Source organism: Sphaerodactylus townsendi, linkage group LG09, assembly GCF_021028975.2.
Source record: "Sphaerodactylus townsendi isolate TG3544 linkage group LG09, MPM_Stown_v2.3, whole genome shotgun sequence".
Taxonomy (NCBI): Eukaryota; Metazoa; Chordata; class Lepidosauria; order Squamata; family Sphaerodactylidae; genus Sphaerodactylus; species Sphaerodactylus townsendi.
This window is the reverse complement of record NC_059433.1, coordinates 63,718,453-63,741,848: the sequence shown is the minus strand read 5'-3', so window position 1 is coordinate 63,741,848 and position 23,396 is coordinate 63,718,453. Positions and strand designations below refer to the sequence as shown.

The following is a 23,396-nucleotide window of genomic DNA, read 5'->3' as shown; positions in this document are numbered from 1 at the left end:
AGTAAATAGAAGCAGACTTATTTCCAATGAAACATGGGGAGAGGATTTGTGGCCACTCAAAGTGCCCCCCCCCCCCCCAGTGCTCCTGGATCATGGCGGTTCCAGATGATCTGTCCGTCACCCACTCCGTTCTCAAAGTGGTCAAGGCAAAGCGCTGCCGCTGATCCAGGCGCTGGTTCGAATCCGGCAATCTCTGCGCTCTTAACACTGGGGGCGAACTCCCTTCACCGCCCTGAGACCTACGTCCAAGGAAACGGGCACGGAACGAGGCTTCTGAGCCCCCGCGATCCCTAAGCCTGTCCCTCAGCAGGGGGGGGGGGGTCACCGGCCGTGACTCCCAGCGCCTCCGGCCTCGGCTCCAGCTAACTGCCTCCCAACCCCCGCGCAAAGCGCAGGCTCACTCGTCGGGTTGGCTGAGCGGCACTCCCGAACGGCTGCCTGGATCGCGGCCCCCTGGCAACTGGGAGAGGGGGGAGGAGGGTGCGTGTGTGACTTCGCCCCCCCCCCCCGACGCTTAGGTTGGCCAGGACCGCGATGCGAGGGCGCCTCTGGGAGAAGGCGAGCGCCCAGCCGCTGCTCTCCTCCTGCGTTGCGCCGGAGCAATAAACCCTCTCGGCTGGCTTCTCAGCTCAGAGTCGGGCACTGACGTTCCCCGGGGTGGGCGGGGGAGGGGAGGGGGAGAGGAGAAGACACACACACACACACACACACACACACACACGGGGGGGGGGGGGCTGTAGAAGCCAACAGAAGGCTCCCTTGCACTCTAGTCAACCTCTCCAGATGACATCTCTCCGGCGCGATCCATCACTCTTTTCTCTCGGCATTCCGGGCTCTCTCTCTCTCTCTCTCTCTCTCTCTCTCTCTCTCTCTCTCTCTCTCTCTCTGGCTTTGAGCTGCGCAAGAGGACCTTCACCCTTTCGTCTTGGGGGGGGGGAGGGAAGAAATCCCCCCCTTCCTACCCTCCCCGGTCCTCTCCAAACGCCACTGGGCAGCAGGCGAGCGGAGCGCCGCGGCGGCGCGCCCCCACAAGCCACCCTCCCTGCCTTCCCCGCCCGCTTCGCCACTGCGTCGCTCCCTCGGTCCGCCCCCAATCCAGCTCTCCCCCCCCCCGGTCCCCATCCCTTGCCTCCAGCTGCACACAACTCCCCCCTCCCTCTCCTTCTCCCCCCCCCCCCCCGTCAGTTGCCTTCCCGGGGATTATTACCTGGCCAGGGCGGCGCGCGATGGTTACAAGTGGATGGGGGGTGATTTATGCGCCATAAGGGGGTGGGGGGGGGGGCTGCCGGAGAATCTCTGGGTCCTCTGCGGCCGCCTGCCTCTTCGAGCTAAAGTTCTCGCGGGGCAGGAGACCCCCGTGGATCCGGCCTGGCCGGCTCGATCTTGGCACTGAAAAGGCAGGAGGGGTGGCGATTCTCTGATCTGGCTGCGATTCTCGAATCTGTCTTAGAGAAAAAAGCTCGCTGTGTGCAGAGCGGAGCCAGAGCGCTCTCTCTCTCTCTCTCTCTCTCTCTCTCTCTCTCTCTCTCTCTCTCCACCCCTCCCCTCTCTCTCTTTCCCCTCCCTCCCTCCTTCCCCCCCCTCCTTCTCTCCCTCTCACTCTCTCTAATGTGCTAGCTCCAAAGCTTATAAAAAGCCTGATGTAATTCTTAACGCGGCCTCTGGCTACGCGGAGCCCAGACTAGTTACAACAACCCGGGAGGACGGAGCGAGCCGGAGGGAAAGGGACCCGAGACCCCCGAAGCCCAAACCCCGAGGCGAGGAAGGAGGAGGAAGAGTCGGGGAAGGAGCAGAGAGGGTCGCGGTGGATACAGACTCCGGCTCCCCTCGGGATCGAGACGGCTGGCGGTCCCTTGGACCGTTGGGTTTTGCCCAGAAGATGCGTTTCGCCTGGTGGATCTAATAATCTCTCTCTCTCCTGGCTGCTTTTCCACTGCGTTTGCTCTCCGGCGAGGGGATCGGATCTCTCCCCCCACCCCCCCTTCAAGGAATCCTTCCTCAGCTCCAATATTGGTCTTCTCGTCCAGCCTTTTTCATATTTTTATTCGGGCTAAGAGAAAGGGGGTCCTTGGGGAAGGGGGTGCGCTTTGGATTGGGGGGGCGCGAGCAAAGTTTTCTCCCCCCCCCTTTATTTCAGAAGAGAGAGGGGGTGGGCAGGCGAAGGCGACAGATTTCTCTCGGCCCCCACCTCCCCGCCTCTGCAATCCTCGGACTCTAGGCTCGCTGGCAATTTTCTTACTTCTGGATTTCTGGATGGCTTCCATTTGGGATTGGACTCAGCCGGGGAGCCGGATATAATAACTTGGGGGGATTCGGAAAGGTAAGGACTCCGGTCTTATTTTTTGGATGGGGGGGGGCGGTGGCGGTGGGGGAGATGGTTTGGGCTGAGCCTTCACTAGTTTGTTCTTTGGAAACGACGGAACCGGGGAAGGAGAGGTCCTCTGATATCTGGAACGGAACCGGGAAGAATATATATAGGTGTATGTGCATATATATTAATCCGCCTATGGATGTCTTGGAGTCCGGTCGCTCTCAGGATCTAAAGTCTATTCGGACGCTGGTTTCATATTTTTTGTGGGGGGGGGGGCGGATTCTTGGGAAGGGGGACCTGAAATAATATATAGGTATATATATTAAGATGCATATATATTAAGATGTATATTAAGATGCATATAGATGTCTTGGAGTCCGGTCGCTCTCAGGATCTAAAGTCTATTCGGACGCTGGTTTCATATTTTTTTTGGAGGGGGGGGGTGATTCTTGGGAAGGGGGACCTGAAATAATATATAGGTATATGTCTGTATATTAAGATGCATATAGATGTCGTGGAGTCCGGTCGCTCAGGATCTGAATCCTTGCCTGGCTAGAAGTCGATTCGGACGCCGATTTCATATTTGGGGGGGGGGGGATTCTTTGGGGGGACATTGAAGGTGATTGGCTTTTAAAGTGGGGGGGGGAGAGAAAAATGGGCCGATTGGAGACTTAGGGGGTGGCAAAGGGGTCCGCTTGGCCGGCGACGGAGCGGCTGGCCGGGAAAGGGGTTTCCCATCGCAATGCACAAGCGGCTCCGGATCAAGGCGAGAGCGGAGAATCCGGAGCGAAAGTGGAGGCGCCGGTGCGGGAGCAAGCCAAGCTATGGGGCGGGGAAAGGGGGAAGATCGCCCTTGCTGTCGATTCAATTGCGGTCGGGAGTGCGGTGGGGGGTGGGGGGGGAAGCGCGTTTGCTCGGCTTGGGTCTTACTCGCGAGTAAAGGCGCCGGGGCTCGCCCCGCGGGTCCCCAGGAGTTGGAATCAGCGGTCGCGACGCGTTTGAAAGCTCTCACTGGCCAGTTATTAGGGAAATAGGAAAAGAGAGGGTTTTTTTCATGAGGGGGGGGGGGGAAGAGATTCCCGGAGAGAGGCACAAAGTTCTTTACATTCCCCCCGCCCCCCAGCCCACCCTGGAAACACTGTCCTGAGAGTCAGCCCCTTTGAATACCATGGGGCTTGCATCCGAGTAGGCCTACTTAGGATTGCTTTCTGGTATATTTGGGGAGGAGAGGGGGGGGGGTGTTAAAGCACACCTATCAAAAGCCCCACTAATGGCTTACTCTCGAGTAGCTCCATTGGCAGCCTCGGGCGCGGTCTCGACTTTCTTCCGCGCCCCTTTCAAGAAGATGCTCTTTCTGCATAGGGAGGAGGCGGAGGGGGGATTCTTTAGCCGCCCCCTCCCCCCATATTTTTGGGAAAGGGGGAGCCGCATTGCAGGACCGTGCAGAGGAAGACGGACCCCCCCCCAGGATGGGGAGGGGGCGAGACCCCCCCATTTGCCCCCTGGTCTGTTCCATGGCTAACCTGGATCCCTTCCAGCGGATGATGAAAGACCAGAGACTCGTTCTTTGGCGGGCCGGCGGTGGGTTCAAGTCCTGCCCAGCCAGGGATCTTGGGGGTCAAGGAAGGGGGGAACCCCAGTGACTCACCCCACTGGGTCCCTGGCCACCCCCACCTCCCAGCATGACCCCCATCTCCCCCCCCCCCTTCGTGGCACAGAAAGGCCCCATAGCCATATGCCAAACAAGGTCAAAGAAGCGGCTAGATGTATACCCCGCTTTGCCCACCGGGATCCAGGCAAGCGCCTTTCTCTCGGGCTTCTGGGTGCCTCCCCCGGAGATCTCCCCCGATCCCTTCCTGGTCGGAAAGGAGAATTGGGGGGGGGGGTCTCTTCCCAGATCCAAATTCTACCCCTTTCCCCCGGAAGCTGGTGCCCCCTTGGCCGATTTTAGGGCCATTTTCCTGGCCAACTGTGTAGGAAACAGCCTCCTATTCCAAGGGAGGGCCCCGATCCATTCATCAAGCAAACCTGTTGCTGAGCTGTTTCAGACTCGCGAGGAGGGACGGCTGTCGGGTCGCCCAGGCTGCTCCCCGCCCCCTCCCCAATCCCCCCAACCCTGTCTTTCAAGCAGAGGCCGCCGGTTCTAGTCCTCGTGAAACCGAGAAGGGCTGGGGGAGGGGGCCGAGGGGGGTCCGGGGGAAAAGACCCCCTTTCCGGAATGCGGAGAAAAGGGTAGGTAGGGAAAGCAGAAGGGCCAAGAGGGAAGGCGGTGGGCGGGCGGGCTGATTCGGAGCGGTGATTCAGAAGTCGGGTAATCCGGAGTGGCGCTCGGTGGGTGGGTGGGTTGGTGGGTTGACTCCCACGGAGCTCCGTGGGTTGGGGATCGAGCCGGCTTCGCCTGGAGAGGGTGGGGGGATCCGGCTTTGGATGCGGCCAACAAACCCCTCGCCCGCCTGGGGTGAAGCAGAGCTTAATCCGTTTCGAAACCGGTTTCGAAACCAATTGGTTCCTTTTTCCCTCCCGGGAACCGGGGTGGGGGGGGGTGGCTGCCTTGGGGAAATCTGGGTCTGCTTGATCCAAGTTCTTCTTCTAAGGACCCCTGGTCCGGCGTGTGCACTCTGGCAGATTGCCGACCCCCCCATCCCCAGCAACTGCACCTGGGATAAAGGGGGCCAGACTCTCTATTGCGCCGGCTCTTCTGCAAAGCTGTGGGGCGGGCTGGGTGGGGGGAGGGTTGTCCGTGCCCCCCCATCTCACAGTTGTGCATAGCGGCCACCTTTTTCTGTCTACCCCCCCCCCCTAATAAACCAGAACCCCGCCACCAATTATTTGGGGGGGGGGTGTCATGGTGCAGTAACCTGTTCTTTATGGAGGGGGGGCTTACAGAAAAACTGGGGGGGGGGGTCTGATAGCGCTTGAAAAGGAGCAGTCGCTGGCACTTTGGAAATCCCCCCCCCCCCGCTTGAAATGCCCACTTTGCAAAAAGCCCAACGTAATCCGATTCAGCGCCGCTGGAGCTCGAACCGGTTTCAAGCCGTGTAAATGCAGGGAAACTGGAGTCTGCCGCTCCGCGAAACAGTTCCGTGGCAAGGCTGGAAAGACGTCATACACGCGTTCGGTCGACGGTGGGAAAGAAACCCGAAAAAGGGAAGCCACCTTCCCTCCGCCCCAAACCCGTGCATTCCGACGTGACGGGTTTCCTCTTAGGCCACAGGTGTCATACTCGCGGCCCTCCAGATGTTATGGACTACAGTTCCCATCATCCCCTGCCAGCATGATGCTGGCAGCGGATGATGGGAACTGTAGTCTACAACATCTGGAGGGCCGCGAGTATGACACCTATGTCTTAGGCGTTGAAATGCAAAACCTCGGCTCGCTTGCAGGTTTGGGTCCGAGGCTAGGATCGCAAGCCTTTTCTGTTTAAAAAAGTTATTTTCACAAAATGGAGCTTACTTCCGAGTAGACTTGCTTAGTACCTTTTTTTTTGGGGGGGGGGATAGCTCCAAAAAAATTCATAGGAGGTGAATGGGGTGGTTATTCTGCCGAGCAAAACTGTAGGTCTGGAAAGGACTGGACCCTTGAAAACCCTGCATGAGGAAGTGAATGAGAGGCAATGGGATTCCTCTGTTTGCCCAGATGGTCTGGATCTTCACCCTGAGGCCACGATCCTCGGCAGGAAGTCCCACCTTTGTTATCGCATCCAATGCGAAAAAGTTGCCTCCAATCCCTTCCATGAGACAATTGCTCCAGCTTTATTTGTTCCTCATTGACATTGTTTTTAGTGTGCATTTCTGGCTGAGACCCAGGATGCATCAACACAGTGTAAATCAGTACTAATCAACAGGAGGAGATGTTTAATAAGCAATGTAATAGGATTAGGATTTTGGCGGCGGGGAAAATAATCACGGACAAAACTGGATCCAAGCTGAAAACGGCTGATGAACTGAGCTAAAAAAAAAAGAGTTACTGGTGGTGGGGGGATGGGACAAAGTACTCTACTGGCCAAATAGCTAGGAGAGGGCGTGGCTTGGTGGTAGAGCCTCTATTTGGCATGCAGATGGTTCCAGTTCCAATTCTTGGCATGTCCAGTTCAATAAGGATCCAGCTGTAGGTGATGGGAAAGGCCTCCACCCGAGACCCTGGAGAGCAGCTGCCAATCCGAGCAGACAATTCTGACTTTGATGGACTGTTGGTCTGATTCAGTATAAGGCAGTGCGCTGTGTTGACGAGGGGCTGTTGCTCAGTGATGGAGCATCTTGACATGCGGACGGCCCCTGGTTCGATTCCCGGCACTTCTAGTTAAAAAGGGACAGGGAGGAAGTGGCGTGAAAGACTTCCCGCCTTAGACCCTGGAGAGCAGCTGCCAATCAAAGTAGATAACACGGGCCTTGATGGACCCATGGGCTGATCCAGTATAAATACAAATAAAAGCACAAAACACAACAAAAGGGCATTATATGACACAGTGGCACGATACCTGGGCACGATACCTGGGCTGCCAACAATTCATCCAAGCAACAAGGGGGGCCAACAGGGGCTGATGGGAATTGTAGTCCATGAACATCTGGAGAGCCACAGGTTGCAGACCCCTGGATTAAACAAGCAGCATTGCAAAGTGAAAACAGGCAGATCTGCAAGAGACACGGCACAGGTCTCCATGTCCTCTAAAAGAATTGTCTGTGAGAGAGCAGGTCTCAAATACTGGTCATATGAACAGTGTCCAGGGAGTTGTGGGTTTTTCGGGTTGCGTGGCCGTGTTCCAGCTGCATTTTCTCCTGACGTTTCGCCTGCATCTGTGGCTGGCATCTCCAGAAGAACGTCTGAAGATGCCAGCCACAGATGCAGGCAAAACGTCAGGAGAAAATGCAGCTGGAACACGGCCATACAAACCTGGCCAGACAACCCGAAAAACCCACAACGCCCTAGCAATTCTGGCCATGAAAGCCTTCGACAATACAGTGTCCAGAGAGTCCAAACTCACATGAGCTCCCCGACGTGTGCTTGTTTCATGGATGTAATATTTCAGGATTCCTTGAATGGATGTATACCTTCTATTTGTTGCAGCCAAGGTATAGTGTTCTGGTATTTATTTTAAGTTACTGTTATGGTATTTATTTTAAGTTACATCATGCGTCCATGTGTCTCCTGAAAGATATTGGGGTGGTAGTGGTGGTGGTGGTGGTGGTGAGATCTGTGTCCCATTCTCATTGAGCCTGAGGCATAGAACTAGGGCCCATTTTGGTTTCCAGTAGATGAAGCCAAACCTAAACAGATCTTCATGGCTCTCAATGCAAACTGTTGAGAAGCAGAGCTGAGAGCCCGGAATCATTTTGGATGTCTTATTTAGAACGGGGGGGGGGGGGGGAACCATTTCTCTTCCCTTTCTGCGAGAAAAATCACCCCTTTCATCCTCAATCTTTTCCAGGATTTTCATCAGAGACACTGATGGCGTTTTCGCAGGCTCTAACAGTAAAAATACCCATTAATCTAACCCCATGTGCAGACAAGCTCTCTGCTCCCATATATATCTCCATCAGTCCTGATTTCCATGTTGTACCTTAACTCCAAAACATGTTTGCTTAGAAGCAAAATCCTCCCAGTAAATGGGGTTGATTTGGAATGCAGCCTGAACACATTTTTTAATGCACCCTCCTCACGCAACATCTCCGGCGCGATCGTTCATCTCTCTTCCACGCTCGTCTGTAAAACCAGACATTTGTTTTTCAAGTTTCATTTTGTCTCTTACTGAGACTTTTTTTAAAAAAGGCTTAATGATTTATTTTGAATGAGCTCTGAAAAATCAAGAGATTTGTTCGTTAGGGTAGAATCTGCAGCCTCCAGATGTTCAGGGTCCAAGAATTCTATCAGCTCCCACCAGCATGGCCAATTGGCCATGCTGACAGAGGCTGATGGGAATTGTAGTTCCTGAACATCTGGAGAGCCGCAGGTTCCCTACCCCTGTGCTAGGGTAAAGAAACAGGGTGAATTCCACAGCTTACCAGACCCCAAATAGGCGGGTGGTGAATGAGGGAAATGTATTGGATAAGAGGTGTTTATCTCTGTGGTCCTCTGTGAAAAGCGGTCAGGATTAATGGGAGATTTGGTGCGTTTGTGGATGCTGGTTTCTTGAAGATGCGCGCACGGGTGCATGAGTCGGTAGGGTGGAAAACAGGCTAGGGAGAGAACATGTGGATGGCCGGATGGCCAAAAATCTCACTAAAAAAATTGGAGTTCCTCCAGTCACAGAGAGATGGCGCTCTTTCTCCAGATATAGACCATCTTGGTCCACCGTGAATTCTTTTTAAAGGTGAACACACCAGGAGCAGACTTAGCACAGTGATGGCGAACCTTTTCGAGACCGAGTGCCCAAATTGCAACCCAAAACCCACTTATTTATTGCAAAGTGCCAACATGGCAATTTAACCTGAATACTGAGGTTTTAGTTTAGAAAAAAAACGGTTGGCTCTGAGGCGTGCGTTACTCGGGAGTAAGCTTGGTGGTAGTCGGTGGCTTTGCTTTGAAGCAACTGTGCAACTCTTTGAACAGGTGAATCACGACCCTAGGAGGGTTTACTCAGGAGCAAGGCCCATTGCCAGCAACCGAGCTTACTCCCAGGTAAAGGATCACGCTTTAGATCTTTGCATGAAAATCAGTGGGGTTTAACAGTGCTTAACAGGGTTACCTACACTGCTTCCCCAAAACTAGGTCTTAGGTTTAATGCTAATATTTTAGCCCAGAGACCCAGGCCAGCCTAGATGTGTGGGTGGGGGGACTCTATTTGCCCATGCCCACAGAGAGGGCTCTGGCTGCCACCTCTGGCACCCGTGCCATAGGTTCGCCACCACTGTCTTAGCATGAGCAGTTTAAGCATACATACACACAGGATCGGGAGAGTTTGGCGGGGAAACTGAGGAAGGAGGAGTGAAAGCTAAAGACGAATTCGGCCGTGCCTCCCTGGAAATCAACTTTGTGGAATTTCTCCCCAGCAACGTGATGCAGGAGTGTAGGAATCTGGAATGCTTGGCTTTAAATCACACCCCACCTCTTGGGGAGGAGGTTTTCGCACTCAGCCCCTGTTGATGGCTGAATTCAGATCTTGGGGTAAGAAATGGGGTAGGAGCTGCTCCCAAGGGTGACAAGGACGATCAGGGGACTGGAGACCAAGTTCTAGGACAAGGGTCAGCAACCTGCGGCTCTCCAGATGTTCATGGACTACAATTCCCATCAGCTGTTGCCATAGTGGCAGGGACTGATGGGAATTGTAGTCCATGAATGTCTGGAGAGCCGCAGGTTGCTGACCCCTGTCCTAGGAGAAAAAGTTGAGGGGAATACGTAAGGAGGGTAAGGAGACTCAAAGGGGCTTACATTCTCCTTTCCCTCCCCCCCTCAATGGGAGGTGGGTGGGGCTGAGAGAGCTCTGAAGAACTGTGACTAGCCCAGGGTCACCCACCAGGCGTGTGTTGGAGTGCACAAGCTAATCTGGTTCCCCAGATAAGCCCTCACAGCTCAAGTGGCAGAGCAGGGGAATCAAACCCAGTTCTCCAGATTAGAGCGCACCTGCTCTTCACCATTCCACCACGCAGGGAGCTGTTCCTGTTAGAAGCAGAGGATAGGACTCACAATAGTGGGTATAAATTACAGGGAGAAAGGTCCCCCCTGGATATTAGGGAAACTTTTTTTACAGTTGAGTTGTTCAGCAGTGGAATTGGCAACCTAGAGAGGTTCTGAGCTTCCCCTCCTTGCCAATCTTTAAGCAGTAGCTGGAAAAACACTTGTCTGAAATGCTTTAGGCTGATCCTGCGTTGAGCAGGGATTTGGACTAGATGGCCTGTATGGCCCTTTCCAACTCTATGATTCTATGATGTTGTAGACCAGTAGTTCTATGAGGCAGACCAGCAGTGGCATAGTGGCTAAGAGCAGTGGCTAAGAGCAGGCGCATTCTGATCTGGAGGAACCGGGTTTGATTCCCAGCTCTGCCGCTTGAGTTGTGGAGGCTTATCTGGGGAATTCAGGTTAGCCTGTGCACTCCCACACATGCCAGCTGGGTGACCTTGGGCTAGTCACAGCTTCTCAGAGCTCTCTCAGTCCCACCCACCTCACAGGGTGTTTGTTGTGAGGGGGGAAGGGCAAGGAGATTGTAAGCCCATTTGAGTCTCCTACAGGAGAGAAAGGGGGGATATAAATCCAAACTCCTCCTCCTCCTCCTCCTCCTCCTCTTCTTCTTCTTCTTCCTCCTTCCTTCTTCCTTCTTCCTTCTTCCTTCTTCTTCTGGAAATATGTGTTTTCCGATGGTCTTAGATGACCCCTGTGAAAGTGTCTTTCGACCCCCATATATATATTCAGAAAGATACTTAAGTAGCAGAGTAATGCGAAGTGGCAAAAATAAAGATATGCAGAGATATTGAGTTTACTTTTATAAAAGAAAGTTTACTAGCATAAAACGAGGGAAGGATTACACTGGAGATAAAACAATTAAATGCTGTACTAATGAGATACACAGTTAGGACTACATTTTGTCTATGTCTATCTGACTAGCCTCCTGGCTGTTATTCTTCTCACTTACACACCCAGAACAAAGGAGGTCAGGTAACTGGTTGTGGTGAGTTTTCCAGGCTGTGTGGCCATGATCTGGCAGATCTTGTTCCTAATATTTCACCTGCATCCGTGGTTGGCATCTTCAGAGGTGTATCACTGAGAAAAAGTCTGTTTCACATTGTGTCTACTGAGAAGGGAAAGTTTAGTGGGGTATATTATCCATGTCCCAGGGTGAGTAACCAATCAGTAAGTGTTTGGGTGGAGCTTGCTATGCAAAGGTGTGGTTGAGTGCATTATATTGCGGGTGGGGTTACATCCAGTTTTATTTGAGAACACTGAAATTCTGGACAATTCAGAAAGTTACTATGTCAGACTGCACGGGGAGGCCATTGAAATTCACAAACACCAAGACAACTTCAACAAGAAAGAAGAGACTCTGAAAATTAACAAAGCTTGGCTACCAGTACTTTTAAAAATGGACTGATAAACCCCACCCGCAATACAATGCTTTCAAAAATCTGCACAGCCCCAAAGCCCCCCTCTAATTCTTCCTAAAAACTTGGTGGGCATTCCCCTCCACTTCTTCCTTAAAACTTGGGGGGAACAGTGCCAGCAGGTTCCATGGAGCTCAGGGACACCACATTGGGGAGACTTGCTCTACAAGGAGATCTAACCTGCTCTTTGCATACTCACCTGTTGGTAGATCTGTCCAAAGGACAACTTAATTATCTTCCAAAAAATCCACCATGTTAGATGGTAGTGGAGGACTGTTGATATTGGGGAGGGCATGCAAAGAGACATGTACAGTGCAGTGAATTTTTCTTCTCCACCTCTTTGGTTTCTAGCAACGTGGAAGGAATCTAAAGGAATGCAGGGTTTCTCTCCGCCCCCCGAGTGGTTGCAGGTAAAAGACAAGCGGATCAATGCAGCAATTGCTATTCCTGCCCAGTTGGCTCAGAGGCCCCCCCCCCCCCCCGCAGCCTAGACATTCCTAATTATGCCCCAAACGTCTTTATCTCACCATACACCCTCATCCATAACCAAGCGATTTTAAGTTCGGGGCCTGGAATCGAGTCAGAGCTGATGAAGTCATCATCTAAAAATATGGATGCGGTTCCCCGGTTCCTTTTATTTTTAAATGCACAGCTGAACGCTGCTATGGCTTGGAGTAGCCGCTGCTAACGCCCTGATTCCTGAAAGGCATACGCAGAGTGCTGGCAGATTTAGAGGCTGCCGTAGGGTTGCCAGCTTTTTTACCCAGTACCTGCTCCTGGGCTTTTCCCCTCCCTTTAAAGTGGCTTGGATCATGTTTGGACATTACCAGGTTCTCGTCCTTCCTCATCCCCTCAGGGAAAGCTTCGTCAGATGTGTAAGGCTGAGCTACTCCAAAAAACTCCAAAGCAGACCAAACCAGGGTGGCCAAGTCTAGAGATCAGGAGATATCGAGGCCTCGTCTGGGGGTTAGAAACTCTTAGCAGAAAAAAAAAAATGAAATGCACAGCTATAGGGTGGGTGACACCTGGCTTGACAAACACCACACGCGAAAGGGATCTAGTGGACCACAAACCGAACATGAGTCAGCAGTGTGATATGGCAGCCAAGAAAGCCAATGCGATCCTGGGCTGTACCAGTAGGGATATAGGGTCTAGATTGGGGGGTTTAATTGTACCTATTCTGCATTGTATAGACCTCATTTGGAATATTTAGTACAGTTCTGGGCACCGCAGTTTAAGAAGGATATTGACAAGCTGGAACGGGTCCAGAGGAGGGCAACCAAAATGGCAAAAGGTCTGGAGTCCATGCCCTACGAGGAGAGACTTAGGGAGCTGGGGATGTTTGGTTTGGTGAAGAGAAGGCTAAGATACACCTGTGAAGGTGCCAACCACAGATGCAGGTGGCGTGCAAAGGAACAGGCCAGCTACATTAGGAGCAGCAGTGTAGTAGGAGGTTAAGAGCTCGTGTATCTAATTTGGAGGAACCGGGTTTGATTCCCCAGCTCTGCCACTTGAGCTGTGGAGGCTTTATCTGGGAATTCAGATTAGCCCTGTGCACTCCCACACCGCCAGCTGGGTGACCTTGGAGCTAGTCACATAGCTTCTCGGGGACCCTCTCCAGCCCCAACCCACCTCTGCAGGATGTTTGTTGTGAGGGGAAGGGGCAAGGAGAGGAGATTATCCAGCCTTTGAGTCTCCTGCAGGAGAGAAAGGGGGGATATAAATCCAAACTCTTCTTCTTCTTCTTCCTCCCTTGAGGTAACAATCACATCCTGTTTCTCTGGGAATTAGCTCACCCGGGTCATTAGCCTAGTTATCTACAATCCATGTTAGCCTTATAAAGACGAAGAGAAAGAAAGGCCCTTTGCATATCAATCAGGTTATAGATATCTTGCAACGGTTACATTGAAGTGAAAGTGCCCCTCAATCGCTAGGGTCTACCTTTGACCGCAGAACTTGGAAGCAGTTCAGCAGGAGGTCGGTGTGCGTGGCAGCCTGCTTCATGCATCTGCTTCCCACCCAAGGACCGGAGCATGGTTGCATCCCCTGCCACGTTCCCAGGGAATGTCCCACTTCGAATGCCCAGCACACCCCCCCCGCCATGCCCTCAGCCCAGCCCCACAGGCGCTACACCTCCGTTTGAATCCCACCACCATGGGGAACCTGTTACTAAAAATGTTGATCCCACCGCTGCTCCTCAGGCTCCTGGCCTAGATTTGCAGGGAATCCCCCAAACCAATGGCTGGCAACACTGCTGGGAAACCCTATGGTCCCCTGGCAACCAGCAGGGTGGGGAGATTGACCGGGTGCTGGGGGCACTTGCTGAGAAAGGGCTGACATAGTCATGGACACGCTTGACTTTTGTGTATATAGGAAGTGACATCATTAAGTTGTTAGCCCAACCAGGGCTGTGGCTTTTGGGCAGAAGTCTCTGGCAGCTATGGGAGCACTCCTATGCCAGAGACACTTGGCACCTCCCCCCCAACGATGTGTTGGCTATGTCTCCTTCCCCTGCATCCAGCCCCCCCAAACCAGCCTCCCACCTAACTTCTGGCCAATGCTAACCAGGAGACAAACCACCATTCCAGGCAGTGGTGGGATCCAAAAATTTTAGTAACAGGGTTCCCACGGTGGTGGATTCAAACTGTGGCGTAGCTGCCAATGGGCTGGGCGGCACGATGGGGGCTTGGCCAGCCCAAGGGGCATTCTGGGTAGGCTGTGGCAAGGACGCAGCTGCTGTGCCGGGTCCCATGGAAACAAATACACACAGGTGCAGGCTGCCACGCACTTCGTGCACCTCCTGCTAGACTGTTTCAAGTTCTGCAGCACAAGGAGAGGAGGGGCGTCACTAAGGCAAAAAAATCACATGGCAAAATCACCATTAGTAACCCCGGCACACACACACCAATAATTAGTAACCTACCACAGGAACCTGTGAGAACCCATGGATCCCACCTCTGATTCCAGGTCTGCCTGGAGATGAAACAGGTCCAGGAGGGCAAACCAAAATGGTCAGGTCTGGAGTCCATGTCCCACGAGGAGAGACTTGGGGGAGCTGGGTTATATTTAGTTTGGCTAAGAGAAGGTTTAGAGGTGACATGGGTAGCCATCACATGCCATGATGGTGAGGGAGCAAGCTTGTTTGCAGCTCCAGAGACCAGGACCAGGTCAATGGGTTCAAAGTGAAGGAGAAGAGATTCCACCTAAACATCAGGGAGAACTTTCTGACTGTCAGGGCTGTTCAATAGTGGAATTCACTGCCCTGAGATGCTGGAGTCTCCTTCTTTGGAGGTTTTTAAAGAGAGGCTGGGATGGCCATCTGTCAGGAGTGCTTTGATTGTGTGTTCCTGCATGGCAGGGGTTGGACTGATGTCCCTTGGGTCTCTTCCAACTCTAAGGATTCAAGGACTGGAGTATTTGTGCGATTCTCCTCGGAGGATGTTTTTTTAAAAAAAAAATCTTGAGGCAGTGAAGTGCATTGTTAGGCTTAAAGCCGACAACAAAATTAAGTTTCTCTGTAGGATCATTTCCCACCTGCCTACCCAAAGTCACAGAATTGCTTACCGGCCAGCCCCCAAAAAAGTGAGGATCTGTATTATTTTGATTATGCCGAGATATCTTCCTGATTCTTAAGGAACCGCTTTCGCGGGTGGGGAAAAGAGAGGATGGCAGTTTAACCTCGTGGACTGCTTGATTGGACACTTCATTTCACAATGGCACACATCAGAGCCTCCTTTATGAAAATTTAAATTGGCTGCTACAGTGGGAGAAATGAGAGATCCTTTCCCCCCCCCCCCCCCCACTCCCCCCCCCCCCCCCCCCCCCCCCCCGCAGCCTAGACATTCCTAATTATGCCCCAAACGTCTTTATCTCACCATACACCCTCATCCATAACCAAGCGATTTTAAGTTCGGGGCCTGGAATCGAGTCAGAGCTGGTGAAGTCATCATCTAAAAATATGGATGCGATTCCCCGGTTCCTTTTATTTTTAAATGCACAGCTGAACGCGTTGCGTGCTTCGCTGCTTGCGTCCTGACTCGCAAGGCTGCAGAGTGCTGCAGATTTAGAGGCTGCTGTAGGGTTGCCAGCTTTTTACCCAGTACCTGCTCCTGGGCTTTTCCCCTCCCTTTAAAGTGGCTTGGATCATGTTTGGACATTACCAGGTTCTCGTCCTTCCTCATCCCCTCAGGGAAAGCTTCGTCAGATGTAAGGCTGAGCTACTCCAAAAAACTCCAAAGCAGACCAAACCAGGGTGGCCAAGTCTAGAGATCAGGAGATATCGAGGCCTCGTCTGGGGGTTAGAAACTCTTAGCAGAAAAAAAAAATGAAATGCACAGCTATAGGGTGGGTGACACCTGGCTTGACAAACACCACACGCGAAAGGGATCTAGTGGACCACAAACCGAACATGAGTCAGCAGTGTGATATGGCAGCCAAGAAAGCCAATGCGATCCTGGGCTGTACCAGTAGGGATATAGGGTCTAGATTGGGGGATGTAATTGTACCTATTCTGCATTGTATAGACCTCACTTGGAATATTGAGTACAGTTCTGGGCACCGCAGTTTAAGAAGGATATTGGCAAGCTGGAAAGGGTCCAGAGGAGGGCAACCAAAATGGCAAAAGGTCTGGAGTCCATGCCCTACGAGGAGAGACTTAGGCAGCTGGGGATGTTTGGTTTGGTGAAGAGAAGGCTAAGATACACCTGTGAAGGTGCCAACCACAGATGCAGGTGAAACGTTAGGAACAGGCTAGCTTCATTAGGAGCAGCAGTGGCGTAGGAGGTTAAGAGCTCATGTATCTAATCTGGAGGAACCGGGTTTGATTCCCCACTCTGCCACCTGAGCTGTGGAGGCTTATCTGGGGAATTCAGATTAGCCTGTACACTCCCACACATGCCAGCTGGGTGACCTTCGGCTAGTCACAGCTTCTCAGAGCCCTCTCAGCCCCACCTACCTCACAGGATGTTTGTTGTGAGGGGGGAAGGGCAAGGAGATTGTCAGCCCCTTTGAGTCTCCGGCAGGAGAGAAAGGGGGGATATAAATCCAAACTCTTCTTCTTCCTCCCTCGAGGTAACAATCACATCCTGTTTCTCTGGGAATTAGCTCACCCGGGTCATTAGCCTAGTTATCTACAATCCATGTTAAAGCTTTATAAAGACGAGGAGAGAGAGAGGAAGAGAAAGAAAGGCCCTTTGCATATCAATCAGGTTATAGATATCTTGCAACGGTTACATTGAAGTGAAAGTGCCCCTCAATCGTTAGGCTCCGCCCCTGACACCTCCTCAGCAGAGGTGGGATCCAGCAGGTTCTCACAAGTTCCCGAGAGTAGGTTACTAATGATTTGTGTGTGCCGAGAGGGGGTTACTAATTGGCGATTTTGCCACGTGGTTTTTGCCTTAGTTACGCCCCTCCTCTCAGCAGTAGCGCGCAGAACTTGAAGCAGTCTAGCAGGAGGTCACCGGCGTGCGTGGCAGCCTGCGCCTGCGTGCATTCGTTTCCCACCCAAGGACCGGAGCAGCGGCTGCATCCTTGCCACAGCCCCGCCCAGGAATGTCCCACCCCCGGAATGCCCACCCACGCCCCCGTCATGCCCCGCCCAGCCCCATTGGCGCTACACCACAGTTTGAATCCCACCACCATGGGAACCTGTTACTAAAAATGTTGGATCCCACCACTGCTCCTCAGGCTCTGCTTCCAGATTTGCAGGAATCCCCCAACCAATGGCTGGCAACACTGCTGGGAAACCTCATGGTCCCCTCTGGCAACCAGCAGTGGGTGGGGGGAGATTGACCGGTTGCTGGGGGCACTTGCTGAGAAAGGGCTGACATAGTCATGGACACACTGACTTCTTGTGTATATAGAAAGTGACATCATTATGTTGCTAGCCCAACCAGGGGGGCTGTGGCTTTTGGGCAGAAGTCTCTGGTGAAGCTATAGAGTGTTGCCCAAGTGCCAGGGGCATCTCTGGCATCCCCCAATGATGTGTTGGTCATGCCCTTCCCAAATCCAGCCCCCCAAACCTCAAGGAATTTCCCAATGTAACTTGGCCACGTTAACCAAAGGAGACAACCACCATTCCAGGCAGTGGTGGGATCCAAAAATTTTAGTAACAGGTTCCCATGGTGGTGGGATTCAAACTGTGGCGTAGCGCCAATGGGGCTGGGCGGGGCACGATGGGGGCTTGGCCAGGCATTCCGGGGGCGGGGCATTCCTGGGCAGGGCTGTGGCAAGGACGCAGCTGCTGTGCCGGTCCTTGGGCGGGAAACAAATACACACAGGTGCAGGCTGCCACGCACGCCGGTGCACCTCCTGCTAGACTGCTTCAAGTTCTGCGTGCTACTGCTGAGAGGAGGGGCGTCACTAAGGCAAAAATCACATGGCAAAATCACCCATTAGTAACCCCCTCTCGGCACACACACACCAATAATTAGTAACCTACTCACAGGAACCTGTGAGAACCTGCTGGATCCCACCTCTGATTCCAGGTCTGCCTGGAGATGAAACAGGTCCAGAGGAGGGCAACCAAAATGGTCAAAGGTCTGGAGTCCATGCCCTATGGGGAGAGACTTGGGGAGCTGGGTTATATTTAGTTTGGCGAAGAGAAGGTTTAGAGGTGACATGGTAGCCATTTGAAGGGATGCCATGATGGTGAGGGAGCAAGCTTGTTTTCTGCAGCTCCAGAGACTAGGACCAGGAATAATGGGTTCAAAGTGAATGAGAAGAGATTCCACCTAAACATCAGGGAGAACTTTCTGACTGTCAGGGGTGTTCAATAGTGGAATTCACTGCCTCAGAGAGTGCTGGAGTCTCCTTCTTTGGAGGTTTTTAAAGAGAGGCTGGATGGCCATCTGTCAGGAGTGCTTTGATTGTGTGTTCCTGCATGGCAGGGGGTTGGACTGGATGTCCCTTGGGGTCTCTTCCAACTCTATGATTCTATGACTGGAGCATTTGTGCGATTCTCCTCGAGGATGTTTTTTTTAAAAAAAAAAATCTTGAGGCAGTGAAGTGCGATTGTTAGGCTTAAAGCCGACAACAAATTAAGTTTCTCTGTAGGATCATTTCACCTGCCTACCCAAAGCTCGTAAATTGCTTACCGTCAGCCCCCAAAAAGTGAGGATCTGGTATTATTTTGATTATGCCGAGATAATCTTCCCTGATTCTTAAGGAACCGGCTTTCGTGGTGGGGAAAAGAGAGGATGGCAGTTTAACTCCGTGGACTGCTTGATTGGACACTTCATTTCACAATGGCACACATCAGAGCCTCCTTTATGAAAATTTAAATTGGCTGCCACAGTGGGAGAAAATGAGAGATCCTTTTATTCTTTCTGGAGGGTTATGTTTCCCTTTCTCTTTCCCTCCCTCTGTGTGTATCAGGATTATATCGGAGGGGGGATTTTTCTTCCCTCCCCTACTGTTTTCTTATGAAACTTCTCCCATCCGCCTCCCTCCTCCGGCTCTGATCAAGGAAATGATCAGATGCTTGAAAATAAATTCTGCTTCCTGGGGGTTGAGCACAACGGGGGAGGTGGTGGCTACGCTGGGTGGGGCTTGAAATCCAATGGCTCTCTAAAGCCAAAAGGAAGGGGGGCGCACATCAGCGGTTGGCCTCCCCAAAAGCCCGGTGGAATAGCTAAGTCTTATAGGCTCTGCGGAACTCATTAAGGTCCCACAGGGCCCGGACAGCTGGAGGGAGAGCGTTCCACCAGACAGGGGATCTCCGTCTTCACTGGATTCAGTTTTAACCTGCTCTGCTTCAACCAACCAGCGACCGCCTGTCAGTTAAACAGTTCTATGTAATGGGAATAGGGTTTGGTTCCCTTCATCCTCATGTCCTGTCTTTGTTTAAAATCTGTTTCCTGCTTGAAGATCCTGGGAAAGAAGGGAAACTTCACATACTACTGGTAGTTCATACTTTCCTATGACTACTGTTCAAATTAGATGGTCAGTTCACTGTAGAAAAGGGACATTCTGCCTATTACTGGGCTGTTCCCTGGTCCACCGTCTGCTCTCTGACACCCATTCCAACCCCTGGTTTTCCATAATTGAAGAAAAAAATGGCCTCCATTGGACTGTCAGTGGATTCACTTTGCCCTTTGTCCTATTCAGAAGCTTATAGGAAATTAAAAGGTCAACTATTGGATAGAGAGTTCTCTACACTAATCACTGCAGCCAAGAAAACGTGCTCCCCCCTGTATTTTTCTCTCCCATTTGAACGGGGCCACTTGGCACACTACCTGTATTGCTTAATAAACCCTGCTCAAAGGAGAGCCATAATGCTCGCCAGGTTTAATGTTATGCCTTCTGCCTTGTTACATGGCAGATTTAATAAGCAAGAAAAGGCTAAAAGATTGTGCCCATGTAACGATGGCTCAGTTGAATCTCTGGCCCACCAATTACTTCACTGTCTCAGATTCAAGGAAATCAGATCCAAGTATGTGAATCTCACTCCTTTACGTTTACCCGATCTCCCCGATTTAATTAGATTACACTACTTGTTGGACAACCCTGATCCTTCTCTCTGTATGATAGTGGCAGACTTTCTCCTGGAAATTACTAAACACCAGTAGATTTCCTCCGTCCTAACATGTATATCCTGTATTGTATATGCTTTTTAATCTGTTTTTATTATGGTTGTACTGCTGTCTATGCCAACAAAGGCTTGCTGCTGCTATTACTGGGCTGGGAGGATGATGATCATAACCCCTGACAATGAAATATCAATTGGGGAGGGAAGAATTTATGTCCAGGAATTTATTTTCCATTGCAACCAATACAAATATTCTCATATTTCTTAATAAAGGTAAATTTCAATGTGAAATAATTTGACTCATTTTTTTAAAAAATGATAGATTATCTGAGTTTGAGTTATTTTTGCATGTCTCCTTTTTAACACATGAAAAAAAACCATGAAGACCGGGCAGTTTCACGGGTGATTCTTAAACCGCGTAATCTCGATTTGCTGGTTGTGTCATAGACAGGCCCTCAGGGTGGAACCAAGGGTAATCCACACGCAGGTCTTAGCAGGTCCAGACGTTTAATGTGCATAGAGCAAGGGATCAAGACAAGAAATAGAAATAGTACCCTGCTGCACTGGCTCCCAATAGAGCTCCGGATCATCTTCAAGGTGCTGGTGTTGACCTTTAAGGCCTTACGCGGCCTGGGACCCTCGTATCTTCGAGACCGCATCGTCCCATATGTCCCTGTACGGCCTCTCCGATCAGTCAAGGCCAATCTACTAGTGGTCCCCGGCCCCTCAATGACGCGGCTGGCCTCCACACGGGCCAGGGCCTTTACGGCTCTGGCCCCGGCCTGGTGGAACACTCTTCCTCCAACTGTCCGGGCCCTGCGGGACCTCGGTGAGTTCCGCAGGGCCTGTAAAATGGAGTTGTTCCGCCGGGCCTTTGGAGGAACCGGCCGCTGATGGTGCCCCCCCTTCCTTTGGCCCCTGACATCTGGGCCGTCTGTCATCCAATGGGACTCGCCATCCCTCCCTTTTGGAGAGAGGATTTTGAAAACAGAATGCTGGACGCCACTCATATTTTTTTATGAGTGTTTATTACATATTTATTAGCTTTCATTGTTTTTATCGCTGCTTTTAAAGGTTTTAGCTATCCTATATTGTATTATATCTACATGTTGTACACCGCCCGGAGCCCCTTGGGGATAGGGCGGTATAAACGTCTAAGAAATAAATGAATGAATGAATGAATGAATGAATGAATGAATGAAAGAAAATAAATAAATAAATAAATAAATAAATAAATAAATAAATAAATAAAAAAAAACTGAAACATAACATTGCTGTCACAAGCTAGCTCAGCTGCAGCCTCTCTTTTATAGCCAGCCTCCCATTCCCTTGAGCAATAACCTCTTGCAGTTGGATTCCTCTAGTCTGGCTCCTGAAAAGACTCTGCAACTACTCTAGCTCGCCCCATGACTGCTAATCTGCTGCGGTGTCTCCTTTGCTGTAAGATACGTAGTCTCCTCTTGAGTTGTTCTAGGGACTCTGGAGAGGGGGGAGGGGGGAAGGGAGCTGTCAGGGCCCCCTCTGGCTCTGTGTCAAGGAGCCGAAGAGTCTCCAAGCTAAGCTCTTGCTGGGGAATCTCAGAACTTGGTACTGGCTAGTAGAACCTGGGTGCAAAACCTGAAAGAACTTTGCTTATCAGCGTTGAACGATACACGCAGCAGAGTTGTTAAGGAAGTTACTTCTTTTTTATATAGAGTTAAAAAAGGTAAAGCAGGCTGCAAAACATATATACAAAAGAAAGCAGTATAAAACTTGAGTGCATGTGTAACCCCCATGCTCAGAATGGGTTGACCCAGAAAGGGGTGGAGACTCAAAGCAGCAGGAGGCTGCAGAGCTAATGTAGTTTGGAGGAGACGAGGCTACCAGATTCGGACCTTGGTTTGTATAAGCCCTAAACACCTTGTTAAGGTAACTGCAATGTTGTTGGGAACTACTGGGAAGGTAGTTTATTTTTGCTATGTTGTAAATGTTGGAGTTTATTGTTTCAGGGTTTCTTTTTGTGGTTGTAATGGGTGAGAGTTCTCCTGGAAACCTCCATCATGTTGAATCCTGTTCACCAAGCCCTTGGAGTCTTCAGGAGCCAACCCACTTGCAGGAAGAATTGGACTTGGCAATATCAAAAGACTGTAACTAGAAGGACTTGAAGTGAAACCTGAACAGGACCTTGAAGTGTGATGTTAAATGTTGATGTTGGATGTTATATGTTAAGAAAGGAAACCATTTTGTTTTTTTTTAATTTGTTGTTGCAAACTCATTCCAGGTTCTGCCCCACAGAGCCCACAGATAGAGGTTACACATAAGCACTGGCATAAAACGTACTCAGCAATATTAGGAAGGAGAATCATACACAGTTACGGGCATGAATAAAGAGAGGTAGCAGTAGGTTGAAAGAATGTAGGAGCCAAGCCCCAATTAAGCAGCTGGGAAAGGTCACTTCAATTAGGCAGCTGCTCAGCATTATCCCAAGGATGCAAAATGGTATTGCTCCTACAAAACTCAAATACACATTGGAGGCCAAATACTCTTAACACTGGCTGAGTCTTCCTCCCAGAAGTCCCCATACAGACCAGGCTGAGCCCTAACAGGTTGTAAGGTAGGGTTGCCAGGTCTGGCTTGGGAAACAGAAGCTCTTATATAAATAAAACAAGCGAGACGACAGAGCAGGCTCAGAAAATGGCCCTGAGCCCCCTTCCGCACACGCAGAAGGAGCAGCAGTGGCGTAGGAGGTTAACAGCTCGTGTATCTAATCTGGAGGAACCGGGTTTGATTCCCCGCTCTGCCGCCTGAGCTGTGGAGGTTTATCTGGGGAATTCAGATTAGCCTGTGCACTCCCACACACGCCAGCTGGGTGACCTTGGGCTAATCACAGCTTCTCGGAGCTCTCTCAGCCCCACCCACCTCACAGGGTGTTTGTTGTGAGGGGGGAAGGGCAAGGAGGTTGTCAGCCCCTTTGAGTCTCCTGTAGGAGAGAAAGGGGGGATATAAATCCAAACTCCTCTTCTTCTTCTTCTCTCACAGGGTGTTTGTTGTGAGGGGGGAAGGGCAAGGATATTGTCAGCCCCTTTGAGTCTCCTACAGGAGAGAAAGGGGGGATATAAATCCAAACTCCTCCTCCTCCTCCTCCTCCTCTTCCTCTTCCTCTTCCTCTTCCTCTTCCTCTTCCTCTTCTTAACCTCCTACGCCACTGCATGTCCAGTGGCTGGTTTTGAAGACTTCATTGCTCACCTACCATCCCCAGTGAGGCCCCACAGATGACGAGAATAATTGAAAACATTTTTTTAAAAAACAGACTTCATGCCGAATATTGGGCCTCGCTCATTAACACCTTTGACTCCATGTATAGTAACACTATTCTCGGCAATGATTGATAACAGACTGTAGTGATCTCATGGCGCGAAGACTCGGTTCAGGCTTGTTAGCAAGTGACTCTCACGGCAGTTCAGTGCTGAGGGAGGTTGAACAGACCACAGGCTAAATCGAGCCTGGTCTAATCTGAGACAAAACCATCTTTTTTTCCCTCTCTCTTCCC

General features: G+C 51.2%; 1 protein-coding gene across 1 annotated transcript in view; it reads left to right on the top strand.

Annotated features, from left to right (window-relative positions):
* The first annotated feature begins 1,625 nt into the window (after positions 1-1,625).
* The window catches only part of LOC125439453 (adhesion G protein-coupled receptor B1-like), a 218,845-nt gene continuing 197,074 nt past the window's right edge, over positions 1,626-23,396 (top strand). The window contains exon 1 of the mRNA XM_048508556.1: positions 1,626-2,320. The gene's annotated coding sequence lies outside the window, so the exon portion shown is untranslated. The remainder of the gene's footprint in view (positions 2,321-23,396) is intronic.